Below are 7,229 nucleotides of genomic sequence, written 5' to 3'. Positions count from 1 at the left end.
CTATCAGTCTACTCTTGATCATCAGGAAAGTGATGCAAGGGGTCATCAACAGTGCTATCAAGTGGCACTTGCTTAGCAATAACCTGCTCACTGACGCCCAGTTTGGGTTCAGCCAGGGCCACTCAGCTCCTGACCTCATTACAGCCTTGGTTCAAAGATGGATAAAAGAGCTGAACTCCCGAGGTGAGGTGAGAGTGACTGCCCTTGACATCAAGGCCACATTTGACTGAGTGTGGCATCAAGGAGCCCTAGCAAAACTGGAGTCAACTGGAATCAGGAGGAAAACTCTCCACTGGTTGGAGTCACACCAAGCACAAAGGAAGATGGTTGTGGTTGTTGGAGATCAATCATCTCAGCTCCAGGACATCACTGCAGGAGTTCCTCAGGATAGTGTGCTCGGCCCAACCATCTTCAGCTGCTTAATGACCTTCCTTCCATCATAAGGTCAGAAGTGGGGATGTTCACTGATGATTGGACAATGTTCAGCACCATTCGCGACTCCTCAGATACTGAAACAGTCCATGTCCAAATGCAGCAAGACCTGGACAATATCCAGGCTTGGGCTGGCAAGTGGCAACTCACATTCGTGCCACACAAGTGCCAGGCAATTACCATCTCCAACAAGAGAGAACCTAAACATCGCCCTTGATGTTCAATGGCATTACCATCACTGAATCCCCCACTATCAACATCCTGGGGGTTACCATTGACCAAAAACTGAACTGGACTAGCCATATAAATACTGTGGCTACAAGAGCAGGTCCGAGGCTGGGAATCCTGCAGCGAGTAACTCACCTCCTGACTCCCCAAAGCCTGTCCACCATCTACAAGGCACAAGCCAGGAGTGTGATGGAATACTCCCCACTTGCCTGGATGAGTGAAGCTCCCACAACACTCGAGAAGCTGGACACCATCCAGGACAAAGCAGCCCACTTGATTGGCACCACATCCACAAACATTCACTCCCTCCGCCACCGATGCACAGTAGCAGCAGTGTGTACCATCTACAAGATGCACTGCAGGAATTCACCAAGGCTCCTTAGACAGCACCTCTCAAACCCACAGCCACTACCATCTAGAAGGACAAGGGCAGCAGATAGATGGGAACACCACCACCTGGAAGTTCCCCTCCAAGTCACTCACCATCCTGACTTGGAAATATATCGCCGTTCCTTCACTGTCGCTGGGTCAAAATCCTGGAACTCCCTCCCTAACAGCACTGTGGGTGTACCTACACCACATGGACTGCAGCGGTTCAAGAAGGCAGCTCACCACCACCTTCTCAAGGGAAACTAGGGATGGGCAATAAATGCTGGCCCAGCCAGCGAAGCCCACATCCCATGAATGATTAAAAAATACAGTCTCAAACTAAAGTTCAGGCAATTTCAGAAGGAGATGAAGAGGGGTTTCTTCACTCAGAGGGTGGTGAATCATTGGAATTGTCTACCCACAGAATCTTAATGGCACAGAAGGAGGCCATTCAGCCCATCATGTCTGCACCAGCTCTCCAAAGGAGCATTATGACCTAGTGCCATTGCCCTGCCTTTTCCCCATATCCCTGCACATTGTTTCTATTCAAATAATCATCCAATGACCTCTTGAACGATTTGATTGAACCTGCCACCACCACACTTCCAGGCCGTGCATTCCAGACCCAAACCACTTGTTGTGAGAAAAAGTTTTTTCTCACGTCACATTTGCTTCTTTTGCAAATCATTTTAAATCTGTGCCCTCTCGTTCTTGATCCTTTTACGAGCGGAAACAGCTTCTCCCGATCTACTCTGTCCAGACCCCTCATGATATTAAACATTTCTATCAAGTCTCCTCTCAGCCTTCTCCTCTCCAAGGAGAACAGACCCAACCTCTCCAATCTATCCTCATAGCTGAAGTTTCTCAACCCTGGATGTATTCACATCCTTCCTATACTATGGCCCCCAGAACTGTACACAAAATTCCAGCTGAGGTCTAATGAGTGTCTTATATAAATTCAGTATAATCTCCCTGCTCTTGTACTCTATGCCCCTATTAATAAAGCTCAGGATACTATTTGCTTTATTAAATGCTCTCTCCACCTGTCCTGTCACCTTCAATGATCTATGCACGTATACACCCAGGTCTTTCTGCTCCTGCACCACCTTCAAAATTTCACCCCTTCCATTGCCTGTCCATGTTCTTCCTCCCAAAAAGCATCACCCCACACTTCTCCGCATTGAACTTCTTCTGTCATCTATCTGCCCACCCCACCAACTTGTCTATGTCCTCTTGAAGTTCCACACCATCCTCCTCACAGTTTACAACACTCCCAAACTTCATATCATCTGCAAACTTTGAAATTGTCCCCTGCACACCAAGATCTAGATCATTAATATATATCAGGAAAAGCAAGGGTCCCAATACTGACCCCTGGGGAACTCCACTACAAATCTTCCTCCAGCCCGAAAAACATCCATTGACCATTACTCTGTGCTTCCTATTTTTCAGCCAATTTTGTATCCACGTTTCTATGTCCCTTTTATTCCATGAACAATAACTTTTCTCACGAGTCTGTTGTGTGGCACTGTGTCCAATGCCTTTTGAAAGTCCATGTACACCACATCAACAGCATTACCCTCATCGACCTTTTCTGTTACCTCTTCAAAAAAAACTCCAGCAAGTTAGTTAAACATGATTTTCCCTTTAGAAATCCATGCTGGCTCTTCCTTATCAACCCATATTTTTCCATGTGACCACTAATTCTATTCCAAATAATTGTTTCTAGAATCTTGCCCACCACTGAAGTTAAACTGACTGGTCTGTAATTGCTGGGATTATCCATTATGTGGATGTAATCTTCACAATTCTCCAGTCCTCTGGTACCACCCCTGAGTCGAGGGAAGACTGAAAGATTATGGCCAGTGCCCCTGCAATTGTCAAACGTAAGTACTGACAGTCTATTCAACACTTCCTCTTTATCAATTTTGGACCCTTCTAGTGACAGAGTTTCCTTGTCTGTCACCATGGCCTGGGTAGCATCTACCTTCTTAGTAAAGACGGATGCAAAATTTAATACCTCAGCCATGGCCACTTCGTCCATGTGTAAATTCCCTTTTGGATCCCTAATCGACCCTACTCCTCCTTTTACCACCCTAATGTTATTTATGTGTCTATAGGAGACTTTGGGATTCCCCTTTATGTTGGCCGCCAGTCTTTTCTCATAATCCCTCTTCACTTCTCTAATTTGCTTTTTCACCTCCCCTCTGAACCTTCTGTATTCCTCTTGGTCCCTAATTGTATTTTCTACCTGACACCTGTCATAAGCGCACTTTTTCTTCTTTATCTTAATTTCAATCTCCTTTTTCATCCAGGGAGCTCTGGATTTGTTTCCCTACCTTTCCCTATCGATGGAATATACCCTGACTGTGCCCAAACCATTTCTTTTTTGAAGTTCAGCTACAGTTTTTCCCTCCAATCTTTCATTCCAGTCTATCTGGCCCAGTTCCGTTCCTGCCCCATTGAAGTCGGCTCTTGTCCAGTTAATTGTTTTTACTCTGGATTGCCTATCGTCCTTTTCTATCATCATCCTAAAAACATACAATACAATGATCACTGTCTCCTAAATGTTCCCCCACTGACACTTGATCTACTTGGCCCACCTCATTTCCAAGAACCAGGTCCCACAGTGCGTCTTATCTTGTTGGATTGGACACATACTGCTGTAGAAAATTCTCAACACAATCTCAGAACTTTTGCCCCTCTCCACCCTTTACACTATCACTGTCCCAGTCTACATTCGGGTAATTAAAGTCACCCATTATAACTACTCTATAATGCTGCATCTCTCTGTAATTCCCCTGCAGATTTGTTCTCCTACATCCTCCTCACTAGTTGGTGGTCTATAGACGACACCGAGCAATGTAATCGCTCCCTTTTTGTTCCTTAGCTCGAGCCAAATTGATTCTGTCCTTGAACCCTCTGGGACATCCTCTTTCTCCAGCACTGCAATGTTCTCCTTAACCAATACCACCACCCCATCTCCTGTCCTTCCTTTCCTATCCCTTCTGAACACCTTGTACCCGGGAATATTTAACAACCAGTTCTGCCCTTCCTTGAGCCAGGTCTCTGTTATCGCCACAACATCATATTTCCACATGACAATCTGCGCCTGTAACTCCCCAATCTTATTCACTGTACTCTGTGCAGTCACACACATGCACCTGATTTAGATTTTGTTACTTTCTCCCCTGCCCCGACTTTACCTATTAACTTTCTATTCTCTGTACTAGTGCTATCTGTCCCTCCCAGTATTTTGTGCACCCTGGTATTCCTCTCTAATATTCTCTCCTGGTTCCCACACCCCTGCTGAGTTAGTTTAAACCCTCCCCAACACTAGCAAAATGCCCCACAAGGAACTCAGTCCCAGCTCTGTTCAGGTGCAACCCGTCCGGCTTGTACAGGTGCCATCTCCCCCAGACCCAATCCCAGTGTCCCAGGAATCTAAAGCCCTCCCTCCTGCACCATCTTTCCAGCCACGCATTCATCTGTCTTATCCTCCTATTTCTGTATTCACATGCACGTGGCACTGGGAGTAATCTGGAGATTACTACATTTGAGGTCCTGCTTACTGATATTCTACCCAGCTCCCTAAATTCTGATTGCAGGACCACATCCCCCTTCCTACCTAAGTCACTGGTCCCAATGTGGACCACGACCTCTGGCTGATCACCCTCCCCCAGAAGAATGTCCTGTAGCCGCTCTGAGACATCCTTGATCCTGGCACCAGGGAGGCATCACACCATCCTGGAGTCACGTCTACAGCCACAGAAACGCCTGTCTGTCCCCCTAAGCAATGAATCCCCTATCACTATAGCTCTTCCTTTCTTCTTCCACCCCTCCTATATACTTTCTGTCTCCAGGCCCTTAAGCTGCGGTGTGACCACCTCTCTGAACGTGCTCTCCATGTAGCTCTCAGCCTCCCGGATGTGCCACAATGACTCCAGCCGCCGCTCGAGCTCTGAAACCCGGAGCTCAGGTTCCTGCAGGTGGCAGCACTTCCTGCACATGTGGTCGTCTAGGATACCGGGAGCGTCCATGGTTTCACACATATTACAGGATACGCATCCCACTCAACTGAGCTGCCCTGCCAAGTCTTAACTCTACTTCCCTTATGTTAACTTTATTCTACTTTGGATTATTTATATTACTTTATTATATTGTCCCTAAATTTCCCTGATTCCTGGCGCATCGCATTAAATCCAAGTATAGTAGCTTTAAAAATATTAAACTTTTCTAATTTACTCCCCAGTTCCTACTAACCAAGGCTGCCGCTCTTCTTTCTGAGCAAAGGTAGTAAAAGAGAGTTGCACCTCCTCCCTCCTCACTGAACTCGACCGAACCTCTCCCAGTCCCGCTCTGCGGAACTACCATCTCTTTATCCGCAACCTCCTCTCGCTCTGTTTCATCCTCTCCCCCCTCTCGCTCTGTTTCATCCTCTCCCCCCTCTCGCTCTGTTTCATCCTCTCCCCCCTCTCGCTCTGTTTCATCCTCTCCCCCCTCTCGCTCTGTTTCATCCTCTCCCCCCTCTCGCTCTGTTTCATCCTCTCCCCCCTCTCGCTCTGTTTCATCCTCTCCCCCCTCTCGCTCTGTTTCATCCTCTCCCCCCTCTCGCTCTGTTTCATCCTCTCCCCCCTCTCGCTCTGTTTCATCCTCTCCCTCCTCTCGCTCTGTTTCATCCTCTCCCTCCTCTCGCTCTGTTTCATCCTCTCCCTCCTCTCGCTCTGTTTCATCCTCTCCCTCCTCTCGCTCTGTTTCATCCTCTCCCTCCTCTCGCTCTGTTTCATCCTCTCCCCCCTCTCGCTCTGTTTCATCCTCTCCCTCCTCTCGCTCTGTTTCATCCTCTCCCTCCTCTCGCTCTGTTTCATCCTCTCCCTCCTCTCGCTCTGTTTCATCCTCTCCCTCTTCTCCCCCCTCTCGCTCTGTTTCATCCTCTCCCTCCTCTCCCCCCTCTCGCTCTGTTTCATCCTCTCCCTCCTCTCGCTCTGTTTCATCCTCTCCCTCCTCTCGCTCTGTTTCATCCTCTCCCTCCTCTCGCTCTGTTTCATCCTCTCCCTCCTCTCGCTCTGTTTCATCCTCTCCCCCCTCTCGCTCTGTTTCATCCTCTCCCTCCTCTCGCTCTGTTTCATCCTCTCCCTCCTCTCGCTCTGTTTCATCCTCTCCCTCCTCTCCCCCTCTCGCTCTGTTTCATCCTCTCCCTCCTCTCGCTCTGTTTCATCCTCTCCCCCCTCTCGCTCTGTTTCATCCTCTCCCTCCTCTCCCCCTCTCGCTCTGTTTCATCCTCTCCCTCCTCACCCTCCTCTCGCTCTGTTTCATCCTCTCCCTCCTCTCGCTCTGTTTCATCCTCTCCCCCCTCTCGCTCTGTTTCATCCTCTCCCCCCTCTCGCTCTGTTTCATCCTCTCCCTCCTCTCCCCCCTCTCGCTCTGTTTCATCCTCTCCCTCCTCTCGCTCTGTTTCATCCTCTCCCCCCTCTCGCTCTGTTTCATCCTCTCCCCCCTCTCGCTCTGTTTCATCCTCTCCCCCCTCTCGCTCTGTTTCATCCTCTCCCTCCTCTCGCTCTGTTTCATCCTCTCCCTCCTCTTGCTCTGTTTCATCCTCTCCCTCCTCTCGCTCTGTTTCATCCTCTCCCTCCTCTCGCTCTGTTTCATCCTCTCCCCCCTCTCGCTCTGTTTCATCCTCTCCCTCCTCTCCCCCTCTCGCTCTGTTTCATCCTCTCCCTCCTCTCCCCCCTCTTGCTCTGTTTCATCTTCTCCCTCCTCTCGCTCTGTTTCATCCTCTCCCTCCTCTCCTCCCTCTCGCTCTGTTTCATCCTCTCCCTCCTCTCCCTCCTCTCGCTCTGTTTCATCCTCTCCCCCCTCTCGCTCTGTTTCATCCTCTCCCTCCTCTCGCTCTGTTTCATCCTCTCCCTCCTCTCGCTCTGTTTCATCCTCTCCCTCCTCTCGCTCTGTTTCCTCCTCTCCCCCCTCTCGCTCTGTTTCCTCCTCTCCCCCCTCTCGCTCTGTTTCCTCCTCTCCCCCCTCTCGCTCTGTTTCATCCTCTCCCTCCTCTCGCTCTGTTTCATCCTCTCCCTCCTCTCGCTCTGTTTCATCCTCTCCCTCCTCTCGCTCTGTTTCATCCTCTCCCCCCTCTCGCTCTGTTTCCTCCTCTCCCTCCTCTCGCTCTGTTTCCTCCTCTCCCTCCTCTCGCTCTGTTTCATCCT

The sequence above is a fragment of the Cetorhinus maximus genome, unplaced genomic scaffold (genome assembly GCF_964194155.1).
Source record: "Cetorhinus maximus unplaced genomic scaffold, sCetMax3.hap1.1 HAP1_SCAFFOLD_1592, whole genome shotgun sequence".
NCBI classification, from domain to species: Eukaryota; Metazoa; Chordata; class Chondrichthyes; order Lamniformes; family Cetorhinidae; genus Cetorhinus; species Cetorhinus maximus.
Note: the sequence above shows the minus strand (reverse complement) of the source record.